Source organism: Oryzias melastigma, linkage group LG5 (genome assembly GCF_002922805.2).
Source record: "Oryzias melastigma strain HK-1 linkage group LG5, ASM292280v2, whole genome shotgun sequence".
NCBI classification, from domain to species: Eukaryota; Metazoa; Chordata; class Actinopteri; order Beloniformes; family Adrianichthyidae; genus Oryzias; species Oryzias melastigma.
Genome location: NC_050516.1, coordinates 2,431,437 through 2,445,037, shown reverse-complemented (window position 1 = coordinate 2,445,037; position 13,601 = coordinate 2,431,437).

Here is a 13,601-nt window from a genome sequence, read left to right as displayed (position 1 = left end):
TGTCAGAATTTTACAGAATTTATTTGTAAATTATGGTGGAAAAAAAGTACTTGGTCAGTAACAAAAGTTAATCTCAATACTAGGCCTGGGTATTTGTTATAATTTGCAGAAACATTTTGATTCACTAGAGCCTGAATCGGCTCGATTCCGATTCTTTTCGATTCTTCATTTCAATTACATTTTTAAGTTTACACATTGATACACATTTGCCTAAAAATACATTCATAATCTACTGTATGAATTTAATATATTAATATTAATCTGATACAGTTCAAATACTGTAAAAATGAGATTGTTAATAGCATACAGTGTTTCTCTAAAGGAGAAGCTCTAACAAAAATGTTCAGAACATCAACAATGTAAACATTGTTCTGCTTCTCCTGGAGGGCATTTCAGTTTGAACACTAGGTGGCGATCACGCTACAGCATTACACCATATTCCAGAAGAAGAAGAAAGTATAAGGGAAAAAATGTGTTTTTGACCACAAATAGTTACTTTAAATTTTTTTCCTTAAAAGAGTTTGGAAAATTAATGTCTGTGAGTTTATAAAGATGTTAATTTAGTCAGCAATGTATGTTTAGGTCGACCGACCATTAGCATTAGCCGTCCTATGGGAAATTCCACTAAGCGTTAGCATCACACTAGCGGACTTTAGCTCCATGTGCTAAATCAATTTATATTTTTTATGAATCGATTGTTGATTGATTAAGTTCAAATCAATTCAAATCGATGAATCGATCGTATTAACCCAGCCCTCCTCAATACTTTGTTATATAATCTTTTTTGGCAATGATAGCAATCAAATGTTTGGTATTTTGATCCATTCCTCCATGCAGATCTTCTCTGGAGCAGTGATGTTTTGGGGCTGTCGGTGGGTAACACAGACTTTCAATTTTCTCCAAAGATTCTCTATGGGGTTGAGATCTGGAGACTGGTTAGGCCACTGCAGGACCTTAAAATGCTTCACAAAAAGGCAATCCTTCATTACCCGGGTGGTGTGCTTGGGATCGTTGTCACGGTGAAAGACCCAGCCACGTTTCATCTTCAATGCCCTCGCTGATGTAAGGAGGTTTTCACTCAAAATCTGACAGTATATTCATTCTTTCCTTTACACAGATCAGTCGTCCTGGTCCCTTTGCTGAAAAATTATTTCTCCTCCAAACACGATGAGTAGAGTTTTTACCAAAAAGCTCTATTCACTAACCCTAACAAATACTTTTTGTAATTGTTAGCAGATTGGACTTCCTTTTGTTTCTCACTCCCATCCGCAGTGTTACTGTTTCTGAGAGTCTAAAGTTCACACTGAAACCAAATTATTGTTGCTGTGAAAAACAGTGTTTTTGTTAATTTCTCCCCAAAACCAGTCGAGTGATCCAGTTCTTAATCTGCATTTTTTTCTTCTTAACCCACAAAAAATAGTTCAGCTCATACCAGCAGGCAGAAAAGATGGTTCCTGTCGTCCTCTGAAATATTCAAAATCCTGTCGTTTCCTGAAAAAAGTTGCGTGGGGGATTTTCGAGCGGAACAGGACGCTGAGTTGTGATGCTGGTGGCGCCATGTGGCTTTGAGCCCAGTAACAGCTGTTTTACCAGGAACACCCGGGGAGCATGATGAGACGTTTTAAAGGTCACTGTTTTCCTGTAAAAACAGGCAGTTCTCCCAAGTTTCACCATACTGTACCTGTCAGCAGATAGCTGACCTGGGGGGTTCAGAACAGCTGAACAAAAGCAAGGCATCTGTGTGTTAAGAAATAAAGATTTTGAGGTAATCCAGTTAATAGTTACTGTATGTCATAGAAATAAACAGTTGAAATTATACATTTTTAAGCCCTTTTAGTACAATTTCCAAAACAGTGCAAAACTCTGTAACAACTCTGAATATGCCTATGATTTATAATTTATTTAACATCATCCACTTCTGATTAAAGCTTCGTCTGTAAAGTGATTATCTCTGACAGTGTTTAGTTAGAAGCGGCTTCCATTTTGTGCTTGAGGGTCATGGTTGACAGAGCCAATCTGTTCAAGGACGAGTTCTACAAAAAAACTGAATGCCAGATCAGCAAACTGTCTAAAAAATTGATTAGAGCAGCATTTTAGTGCAAGAACTTCTCAGACAGACAATGTCTTGATGCAAACAAGAAACACATTTTTGAAAAGGTTACTGGTTGTCCTTAAAGACACACCAGAAGGATATTGTTGAGATTTGTTCTTCTTACTTCTCTGCATCTGACTGCCAAGAGTTTATACAAAAATAGTATCTAGGCTGTATTCAGGCTGGAAAAATCATTTGTTCTGGAGTGAGTCTGCTTAATTTGGTCTGGATCGAGTCCTGAACCTCGTGTTGGGTCTCTATTCAAACTGCCTCCAAGCTGTCTTTCTTGTTTTGAACCAAAGCTTGTGAACAAAACAACGGCTAACGATCTTTTTATTCTTTGGCCAGGAACTAAAGCAACTAGAGGCAAAAATTATGGAAGTCCTATTTTAGTCTAAATTCAAGCTGATAAATGCAATCTAGTTTTCCTTTTTCTGCTAAACTGTTGAAGTTGTTTCTGTCTGACAGAACCAATTTCAAATAATCTTAAATAACTTTACTTTCAGCTGTTTTGTCAGCTAATTTTTACCATTTGCACCACCCTGGGTGTGATAAACTTTCTATGCTTTTGGTGAGGAAGCAGTGAGTCGCTTACACTCAAAGTCGGCAAACATTTGAAGATATAATTTGTGTTTATTATGTAAAAAAGAGAAAAGACTACAGCAGAACAACCACATTGAGATAAATGAACGTAAAACAAAGAGTTTAAGTTGTTTCTCCAACTCTGCTCTCCAAATCTGAGACAGAAGTACCTCTAAATGAATGTGCATAAATCTTCATCAAAATGTCTTGTAATGTATAATTTACATACTTCAATTTAAAATAAAAAAATAAATCCATAGTGCGTTTAAAGAAGATAAAATACAAAATCCGAAACTGACTAGTATGATTAAGAGATCTGCCACCACCCACTCACAGTAGAGCTGCCACTGAAAGAGCAGTGTGGGCTCAGACACCATTAAATGTGGCTCCATAAAGAACAAATCCGGTTAGCATGGGTCTTTCAAACCCATTGGTCTGTCTGTAAAATTTGCCTTTGGTAGAGGTCATGATTGAATTGTGAGAGGTAATTCAGAAAATGGTGAAAAGACAACCATGCTTCTGACTGTTTTTTTCTACAACACAAAAACTCTTCTGTTCTTATAGCCTTGACCGCACACCTGTTCTCTGCACAGAATCGTGCTTATGTGAAGTCCAATGAAATCAATATAAAACAGTAATTTAATGGACTGATTGAATTTTAGTCTGATTGAAATATCTCAAATAACAATACTGTTTCAAGGGCTTATAAAATGCAAACAATATGTTTCAATTAAAAAAAAAAGAAACTTAACTTTCTAAGATAGTTTCTACAGAGCAGCAGGAGTTAATCAGAAATTCACCTCTGAGTTGTGGGTGGGACCATTGCTGCAACGTAACCCCGCCCCCTCCCATTAGCTTACAGGCTTTCCCACTTTCAACCTAACATTACAGTGCAACAAAAATGGTGACCAATATTGGAGTTAACCATTCGTACAGTATTGAGTCAGATGGTAACTCGGACAAGGATAGCAAAGACATACATGGATCTAGTCATCTACAAGTGGATGCATCAGAATTGAGGGGAGCAGGGAGCTTACTTTCTACGTCACCATTTTTTTCTTTTTCTTCCACAACTAGTTTATTGATTTTTGTATTTGGAAGCAGGTACAAAACCTGAAAATAATTTTTCACAGTGATAGTCAACCTCTCTATGAGACAGATCTATTTACAAAATAATAAAAAATTACAACGAAAACAACAGAGCAGTTCATACAAAAAAGAAAAGAAAAAAACAATACATTATAAAAAGAAAACAAAATAAACCAACTAATTAATAAAAATAGATAATTGTTACAAAAACGGTGAGAATTTGACCACCTGCTCCCCTCATGCAGTCAAAAATAAATTACTCGGTAACTTATGGAGTGTTTAGTTCATCAATAATTGTTACAATATTTTTAAAAGATCCTGATTTATAGTAATTTGTACAAAGAAATTCTCAAAAATGCAATTTTAGGCTTAATTTTCTTTACAGTGTTCCCCTGCTTATTTGCGTTTCTTTATTCATGGTTTTACTTTTTCGTGGCTTTTTTTCAGTCATGTAACCCTGTGGATTCATTACAAAAACTCAACAACTCAAGACACTTGCGTGAAACTTTTGCTTCATAAGGAGCAAAGATGAAGAGCATGTTGGCCCGTTGGCTACCCTTCCTCCTTTCTCTATGGCCCTGAATGGAGAAATGGCATCAGCTCACTCAGAAGTATATGAAAAAAATCCTTTTATTCTGAAGAAGATAATTGTGGAGGATAATTATCATCCGGAGCTGCAATTATTCATGAAATCGGCATCTTTCGGAAGATACCCCTCGCATTTATTTGATGAAGGAGGAAGCACGCGCTCCTGGCTTTACAGAGAGAAGAAATTATATTCCTCATGTGTGACAGAAAGTCAGTCATTTGTTCTGAATAAAAAAAGAAAAACTCTATATGTTGAGCAATACTCCAAAGTTCTTTAATAAATGTTATACAAAGCGTGATCAGAAGTCTTTTGCATGAGTATGGATCAGGTACAAACATTCTTCGGCCCGGTTCTCTGTAATTGCGTATTTGCCGTATTTGTGGAGGTCTCCGGTCCCTAAACCCCGAGAATAAGGGGGAAATACTGTACTTTATCATGAGAAAAAGGCTGAAACAACATTTTAAAAACAACAAAAAAAAAACAATGTTTATTCTGACAGCTTTCCAGGATTCAATTCTTCGGCAGTTTATTCAAAGTCCTGCACTGATTGCTTTTACCCAATGTTTAAAGACAAACATAATTTCTTATTAGTGTCTGCAGCCTAACAGTTCCTGTCAAATTGCTGAGACTCAAACCGGTCCCATCACAGTCCAAACTCTTTCAAAGTTGTATCATATGCTGGACTCAGTGTAGCTCCACACACACCTTTGTTTTCCCCGCTGGCTGTTGATCCAAACTGCAAAGCATCGTGCTTCCTCAAACCCACACGCTCAGTCTTAACAGTGTTTGCTGACACGCTGGAATGGGAACAAACGTCTAGCGAAATGTTTCAGGAGAGACTCCAAAAACACACAAACTCCACACACTGGCGTGTCCCAGGGCTCTCATATCAGACATGAAGAGAGATAATACAGCGCTGCACTCCGAATCACCCCCTGACACCTCCCCCTCTATGTTGCTTTTTTTTTCTGCATGAAATTTCAGCTTTGGCAAAGAAACAGACTCAAAAGAGCCTCCCACATGGAGACGCGCCAATTTCGGATTGAGCTGGGTTGTGTATGTCTTACTCTGTGTCAGGGTCCGGCGTCCCGGTGCTGCTGCCCGCTGAGCTCATTGTTATAAGGGACAAATGTAAAGCTGCGTCCCTTCTTGCATAACTTTTTCTTTTATCAGGCAGATTCCCCATGGTGTAATGAGGCCAATAAAAAAAAAAAAAATCAGAGCCTCCTTAGCATACTTACATAAGCTGAACTAATGAACTGGGTTCAATCTTAAGCCGGCACCGAATCAAAGCACATTTAGAGGGTAGATATTTATATGTATGTCATCAATAACAGCAATGAAGCTGTTACGTGCTTCGCTTTCTTCCCAACCTCTGTAGTCAGGGCTTCACTTTGTGATCAAGAGGCATGGAAATGGTTTCTGGCGTAGTCAACAAATTCGCTCTTTAATCCGCTGAATGGCGGCGTTTGTGTGCTGAGACAGGGAGGCAGGACGGCGTAAGCCTTCCAGGACGACAGTATGAAAGAGGAGGTAAATGTATGAAAAAAAAAAAAGGCAGAGGGTGAGGGACAGGTCGAGGAGCTGATGATAGAGGAGGATCGGCGAGGCTGAGAGGGAAGAAGACGGGGTTAAGCTGGAGAATGCTGGGGCAGAGACGCGACATGTCAGGGAGAGGAGAGTGGAGGAAGACTGAGCAAAGAGCAAGAGACAGGAGGGAGCAGAGGAGTCAGGAGGGGAGAGCAGAAAGTCAGGGCTCCTCCATGGGGAGGGTTCGTCCTTTTTTTTTAGATATTTTTGTGCTTTATGTCTGGACTCTCACATCATTTCTCTCATGACATCTTTGCCTGGCTTTGTCCATGCATCGGTGCCCTGCCCTCATTCCACTGTCTGCTTGCTCCGCTGTCTTTGAGGAGACGTGGTGGGAGATGGAGGTGTCGGTGTGTGTGTGTGTGTGTGTGTGTGTAAAGTGTCTGCGTTACAGCGAAGCTGGAGTTCCAGATAAGCCTCTCCTGAACAGTGTGAGATCGACAGAGCTGCGGGCCTATAGCTTAGATTAGGAACACCCACACTGAGCAAACACACACACATTTGTGGGCTAACACATTTAGGAAAGTTTCGAGTATCCCTGATTTTTTTTTTCACTACACACCTTTATTCACCATATTTGAACCCTTTCCCATCAAGTTTTTTTGGGGGTTTCTTGAAATAGGTGTCTGAACAAAGGTCAAATTACATTTTAGGCCAGGAATGTCCAACGTCTGGCTCGCAAATGGGGCACACCTTTCATAAAATCAATAATTTGCGTCCCCCAGCACTTTCTAAATACTATATGTACGATTGCTTGATTCTGGTTGGCCAAAAACACTTTTTAAGTTGTTGTAAACCTGTGGCAACACTGTCGCCCTTCTGTGACACTTTCTAGCTCATTTGTAAAATGTCAACCATAAATAAACAAGAAAAGTTAACAGTGAGGGCATATTTTTAGTGAAATATTAACAGCTCCTAATATCATAAAGCACTAGCTGCTTTCAAGTAGTTCAATATCAAGACATGCCATCTACGACAAGGTCACTGGGAATGAACGGTGTAAAGAATTTACATTAATTTTGGTAAAAAGGCACATTTTTATATATATATATATATATATATATATATATATATATTAATGAAGAGATTAAAATTATGCCATTACAATAAAAAAATCATTAAAATACTTCATTTCCTTTTAATGTTATCAAATTAGTTCTAAGAACATCAGGCACTGATGGCAGATTTTCACCACCAAATTTGGCTTTCTCTTAGGCAAAAAGTTTTATATACTCTTGTTTTAGGCAAAAAAGAACAACAATTTTCACAAGGTTTTGAAAAATTCTTAAATATCTTTTTGTTGATCAAAAACAGAAATAGTTCTGATAGGTAGCAAAGATTTGCCAGAACCTATTAAAGAAGTACGTTTACGAAGTCTTGCCAAGTGGGACATCCAGAAAATCTGAAAAACTTGGACATTGATGTAGATCTATCAAAAAGAGGATGGATAGCTGTCCATGAAATTCCTTAACCCACTGAATTCTGTTTGGGGTCAAGGGTCGTCGGAGCATTCATGTGTTGCCACTGATGGTTTTCTCTGATGGTTTTTGGACTTCAAGTATAAAACGTGCATCCATTGAACATTTGTTGAACAATAAACCAGTTGAACTGTGACCAATCAGAGACTCAGATTTGGTGATGAATGGATGGCGTTCCTTTTCATTCACGGAACCTTTTGAAGATTCACCATGGAGGACAACTTCATAATTGTGGTTTTTGCTCGGCCTGAATTATATGACACAGACTTTTATGTATTGTAATAAGTAAAAAGAAAAGTACAATTCGTGAGATTTGTACTACTTAGACATCTTACATTAAGCCTCTTCCAACTGTGGGTACATGGTCTAGTATTGGGTGGTGACAGTCCAGTGTGAACACCACATGCTACTAAACACGCAATCAAGAGGGCGTACTTAGCGCCGTCTTCATCACATGCCCAGTGTGGACGTAGCATTGAGGAAGCAACTCAATCCCTACTGATGAGTTTTGTATAACTCCATGTTGGTGGAATCACATAGTTCAGACTGGACAGATTTTGGTTTGCTTAAAGTGAACCAAAATTTGTTTCCTCCAATAATCCAAAAGAAATTTTCAGTCATGCAAGCGGACCCTGGATCAGGATCAGGAACCGCTCTCTGACCCATCATTCGAGGTGTTCTTGATTAGTTTCCTGAGCTCCGGTTCAATATGAGATTTCTCAGTCTGAATACAATCCGCTCTCGGAGTGGAATAATTGGACCAAAACGGCCACTGTAACCGGTGGTCACATGCTGTAAACAAAGTAGGAATAAAGCAACAACACAAATATAAAGCAACAAAAGTTGTGTTTTCTAAAAAAGGGGAAAGGGTCCAACTGCTGACTTGTTAGAAAGTTTATTTAACACCCCTAAAAACGTTTCTTCTCACCATTTTTCCAAGGATTTGTCATAAACACTGATCATCCTACCTTCATAGCCGTCTTCTTGCCGGTATCTGCCTTCATAATGCCTCTGCTATACCAAAGTAGCAGTAAACGTGTTGTATCTGACGTTTACACAGACGTTCTAAACTTTTCAGGGAAATGTAAAGTTTAAATCAGTGAACTATTTCAACAAGGATTGCAAAAAGCAGGACTTCTATCATTTCCATCTCTTGCTTTTTTTGACCCGCCCTCGTAATTCCTGGCAAATGATTGAAGAAATCTTCAGTCATGTGATTTTGTTCACAAGCTTTGTTTTTTAACAGGAAAGTCCACCTGACGGCAGTCTAAATAAAGATCAGAAACAAATTAAGCAGACTCTTTACGAACCAAATTATTTTTCCATACTGTTTTTTCTTCTGAGCAGCTCAGCAGACGTACTTATGAATACCACCTTGAGAATGCTGAGGAGAAATAACCCAACTAGACATGACTTCATTGCTGTTTGTTTGGCAAATCCTTTTGTGACTTTTTTTTCCCCTTGAAACTGGGGTGCTGAGAATGACCCCAAGAAGAAGTGTGCCAAATCAAGAGGAGGCTAGAGGCAAGTCATACCCACAAACTGACCTCATTTTAAAGTCTGATCATCAGACATATTTGACATGTTAAAAATGTATATGCAATCATGGAAGTTATCATAATCCTACCTCTAATAACTTTGTTTCGGAGTCATCAAACATCAAGTTCCTCCTGATTTCCTCCTTCTACCAGGGTCTCCACTCAAGTAATGGTCAAAAACAAAAGAAAAGAATACAATAAAAAGAGTCCCTGGTGTTTGCAGGGGCCATCGCAGGGACAGGGGCACGGTTGTGTGGATCAGTGCGTGGTTTTCTCCTTCGCACAATAACACACATGAGCTGTAATCAACAACAACTTAGACACGCAGCGTGATGTGGACGAGGATCGCTGCATGCTGGCACGGTCTTACAGCGCAGGATGTTTATGAGTTCTTTGAATGTTCCGAAGCCGCCGTCCGCCGGTACCGCTGCCAAGAGAAGAATCAGCGGCCAAGCAGAGGGAGGGGTGGAGTGCACAACTTTCAGAAAAATTTTGCACAAAGAAACTTGCTGTCTCTAAAACCGAAGTAAGGGACTAACCAGTCACGCTTGCAGGCATGTTTGCCCCAAAATTGTGATGTTCAAACGAAAAAAATAAAGAACAGCAATCAACCTGGTGGAGAAAATCCTCTCCCTCTTTAATCAGGAGGGAAAAAGCACGCGCCTCATCCGTCTTGCTGTTGTTGTTTTTTTTTTCCTCCACCATTCTCCTGTATTTGATGTGCTCATACGAGATGACAAAAAGCAAGTGTCTGTAACACAAAATGTGTGCAAGAGGGAGAGATTCATTACTCGGATAATGAGTCCGTCTGGGACGGTACAAGACAGTTCACTTCCCATGTGGTGGTTTCCTGCATTCAGGCAGAGGACGCTGTTCCAGCTTGAAGCCGGAGGACTTTGAACGGAGCTCTGGCCTTGTTAGCATGGCTACCAATGCTGCTGCCGCCACGCAGAGCTCTGTTCAAGTCAAGTGCTTCTCCGCAGGACTTTGTTTTGTGTGGAGGAATGTGTTGTTTTTGTCCCACAGTTCTGTTTCTTGACAGTACTGGCAGGACACTGAAGAAAACAACATGACAAATGACAAAGTACTCGCTTTTAGCGCTTTGCAGAGGGGACAACTCTAGTTGGGTTAAAACTGAGGAAAAATTAGTATTGATGCACCTGCTCTGACAAACACAGAAGAAGGAATAATGTTTTTTTTTTTTTTTTACATGTCCCAAATATTAATTCTAAGAAACTGCATATAACTTTATTACAAATCCAGATGTCTGCTTAAGTCTGGTCCTGTGTAAAATCTAATAACTGGGTTTGACATCCTGACCAAATGATCACAGCAGTTCTGAGAACTAAACATTTTTCGTGTTTGTGGACATTTACCTTTTTTTATTTATTCTTTTTTTATTTTAAGACAAATGGTTCAAATGCAGTGCATTGCAGTTATATCTACCAACCTAGTGCATGTACATCAATAAGCACACAAAAAACAGTGCAAGTGGAGTAAGAAAAATAGTCCTACCTAGATTTTACATTATTATTTAAAATAAATACATAAAAAATTCTTCTTACCAAAACGCATTTTCTTAAACCTTTTTTTGTTGTTGTTTAAGAACTTTCTTGATCAAATTTTTTTCTATAAAGACAAAAAAAAAACTTTTTCTTGAAACAAGTGCCTTTTTGGCTTCTTCAGATTCATTTTTTTGCAATATTTCAGGTACTAAATAGTGAGAACAATTGGACAAAACCTTGAATACATTGCAGGTGAATAACTTAAAATCAAGTGTAGACAATTAGCAGAAAAAAACAATGAAGGAACCAAAAAAAACAAAAGACAAAGATCCTCATAAACATGTTTTTTCATAGTCAGGCAAGCAGGAACCCAGATGAAGGGTAGACCCACAAACAAAGAAGTAACTAAGTTCCAATAATATACTAAGATACATAATAGGCAGGGGAAGTATGGGAAACTATTTGATGGTTTTAGCCCTAAGGCACAAACAAAACAAACCAACAGTGAAGACAAATAGAGATGTCCTTGAATTCTGTGTGGCTAATCAGCAAAGTGCTGGCAGCTGAGACAGCCCAACATGATCCACAGGTTGAGTCACAGCCAGCCGGGACAGAAACCCCAAAAATACTGAATGAGAACAAAAGACAACATTCAAACAAGCAAAACATGACGGTTCTGTATTCACTTTTGTAACTATAAAATGACCACTGGGACCTTTGGGAAGATAAGTAGTAGATTAGAAGTAACAGAACTCAAAAGTTACGTCCTTTCTTTTGAAGTTCTCAGAAATTAAAACAGGTCACTTATTACTAAGTAGACCAGAGGATTACAATTCTGTTAATTTTCTAAAATATGACTTCTATCAAGTATTTATAAGAGGTAAACAGTCTCTGAGGCTCTCCAATTTTTTTTTTTTTTTTTGACAAAGCATCCTAATTTACAGCGAAGATTTCTTCTTATTGGTTTTGAAAGACCCATTACAATGAAAATGGTGTTTTTGACATCTTGTAGTATTTTTTTCATGAGGATGGATAAAAAAAAAAAAGGAAATCTGCGTTTCTGAGTATTTGTTTAATTCCAATTCTTGAAAATCAGGAGCAGTTGAAAAATATGGAGAGAAAATACTCATCCCAACTGTGTGTGCGTAATTCCTGATTCGTAACTTATACAATACATTTTTTGTGTACTTGCAATTGTGTTTTCACATGTACAAAAATTACAAAATAAAATTACACATATACATAACTTTAAATCACAACAACAAAAAAATAACAACACAAATCTTTAAACATTATGCACCAATCGCTTGTTACGCACAAATCAGATGTCATCATTTAATCGCATCTCTTTTCACTCTTTTCACATCTCCAAAATTTGTGTGTAAGTGATGCGTTCAAATGCTGCTAGAATGCCGGGTCATCAGAGTTTTCTTATCAGCTGTTTTGAACTTAGATTGTGGATATTATCTGGTGAAACTTGACATTTTTCCACTTTCTTAAACAGAGATGCCCCAATAATCATAAAGGATTAAATATGAGTTTTTAAAAAGCTCAGCACTAAAGTTTCTCTATTCTCAACGCTCCCTTGCAGCTGTGCTTTCCCTGCAATGTCTTCACCACAGAGCTCTTCCACGACCAGGCGGCGTGAGGTCCTCCTCAACATCCAGAGAGCGAACAGTCGATCAGCCCCATGTCCGGTTCTCTCTGGGCCAAGCAGAAAGCACCAGGTCCCTCACACACCCAGGGACTGGAGCTAGTTGCAAATCAGGAATTACGGACACACAAATCAGATGAGTCTATTTTTTCTCCATAAAAAGGACATTTAAAGCTCTAAGTTGTGATGTAGAAACTGAAATAGGCGGGCTGAAGTCTCCCTGCTGTGATGCATCCACCCACAGACAAATAGATACATTAACATTTATGTTTTCCTTATCTGATCTGGACGGCTGGATAGCTCCAATATTGTTCGCCATTTTTGTTGCACATGTAATGTTAGCTTGAAGTGTGAGGGTCGGTAAGCTAGCAGGAGAGCACGTAAACTGAATGATGAAGGAGGAGCCTACTCCGCGTAAGCGGTCCCACCAAAAACTCAGGTGAATTTCTAATGAACTCTTGCCGCTCTGCAGAAACTATGTCCTAGAAAATTGAATATATTTTTTTAAATTTAAACAAAAAACAGTATAATCATAATTAAAAGACCACTCTGAACACTTTTACATTAAATCAAAATGTGACGAGAGAAGAACATTTTATTCATTTTCGCACATTTCCAGACCCCTGCAAAGAATCTAAATGCCGCTGTGCTGTCACCACATGTGATGGATACGTCAGTTTTATGGCCCCTGGAAGTATCACGGTGAGGGGTCATAGTATGTGTGTGCAAACTGAGGGTAGAGGGTGAGTTGGGTTTTTATTTGAACTTTTGTGTCGGTTTTTAATTTTAAAACGCTTTGAGCTACACAAGTATGAGAACTGCTTTTTATAAATAAAGTTTGATTTGATGTAACAAGACACACGCCGTCTGAATATTTTCCCAAAAGTTTTAAAGATTAATTAAACTTTTTGGTCAAACGTAGGACGAGTTGCTGTGCTTTATGAATTTTTTTTGTGTTCTGTGAACTTTCCAAAGAAGTTAAACTGAACAATGCAGGGTTCAAACCGTGACTACATCCTTCTTTTTATTTTTTTGTTTCATTTCTTCTCGTCTGTATTCCTCCCTGCTGCATGTTGCGCCGGGCTGCGTGGTGCATCCAAATTGCTGGAATAAACCTTAAAGTATGGATTTTTCCATGGAGTTGAGCTGTCAATTTAGCACCCATCGCTGATGTGATTTTTGCCTCAGCTGGGTTTAGCGCCTGCTTCCCGAAGGGAGAATCAGAAACGTTAATCAATATGGTTTCCCTCTCCTTGACTTTTTCACCTCAAAAACAAGAAAACAAAAGAGCAGCTTACAACTTAAAACCAACTTTAGAAGGCAGATGTTTTAGTAGCACTGTGTGTAAAGGATCTGTGCCGCTGTAGGTACCACATCTACTCGGGGTGTCAGAACAGCTCGGGGGCCTGCGACTAGTGATGACGTCACACTACGGAAACCCCACTGAGACAAACTACTTAGCTGTTGAGATGTGCTCGGGCGTT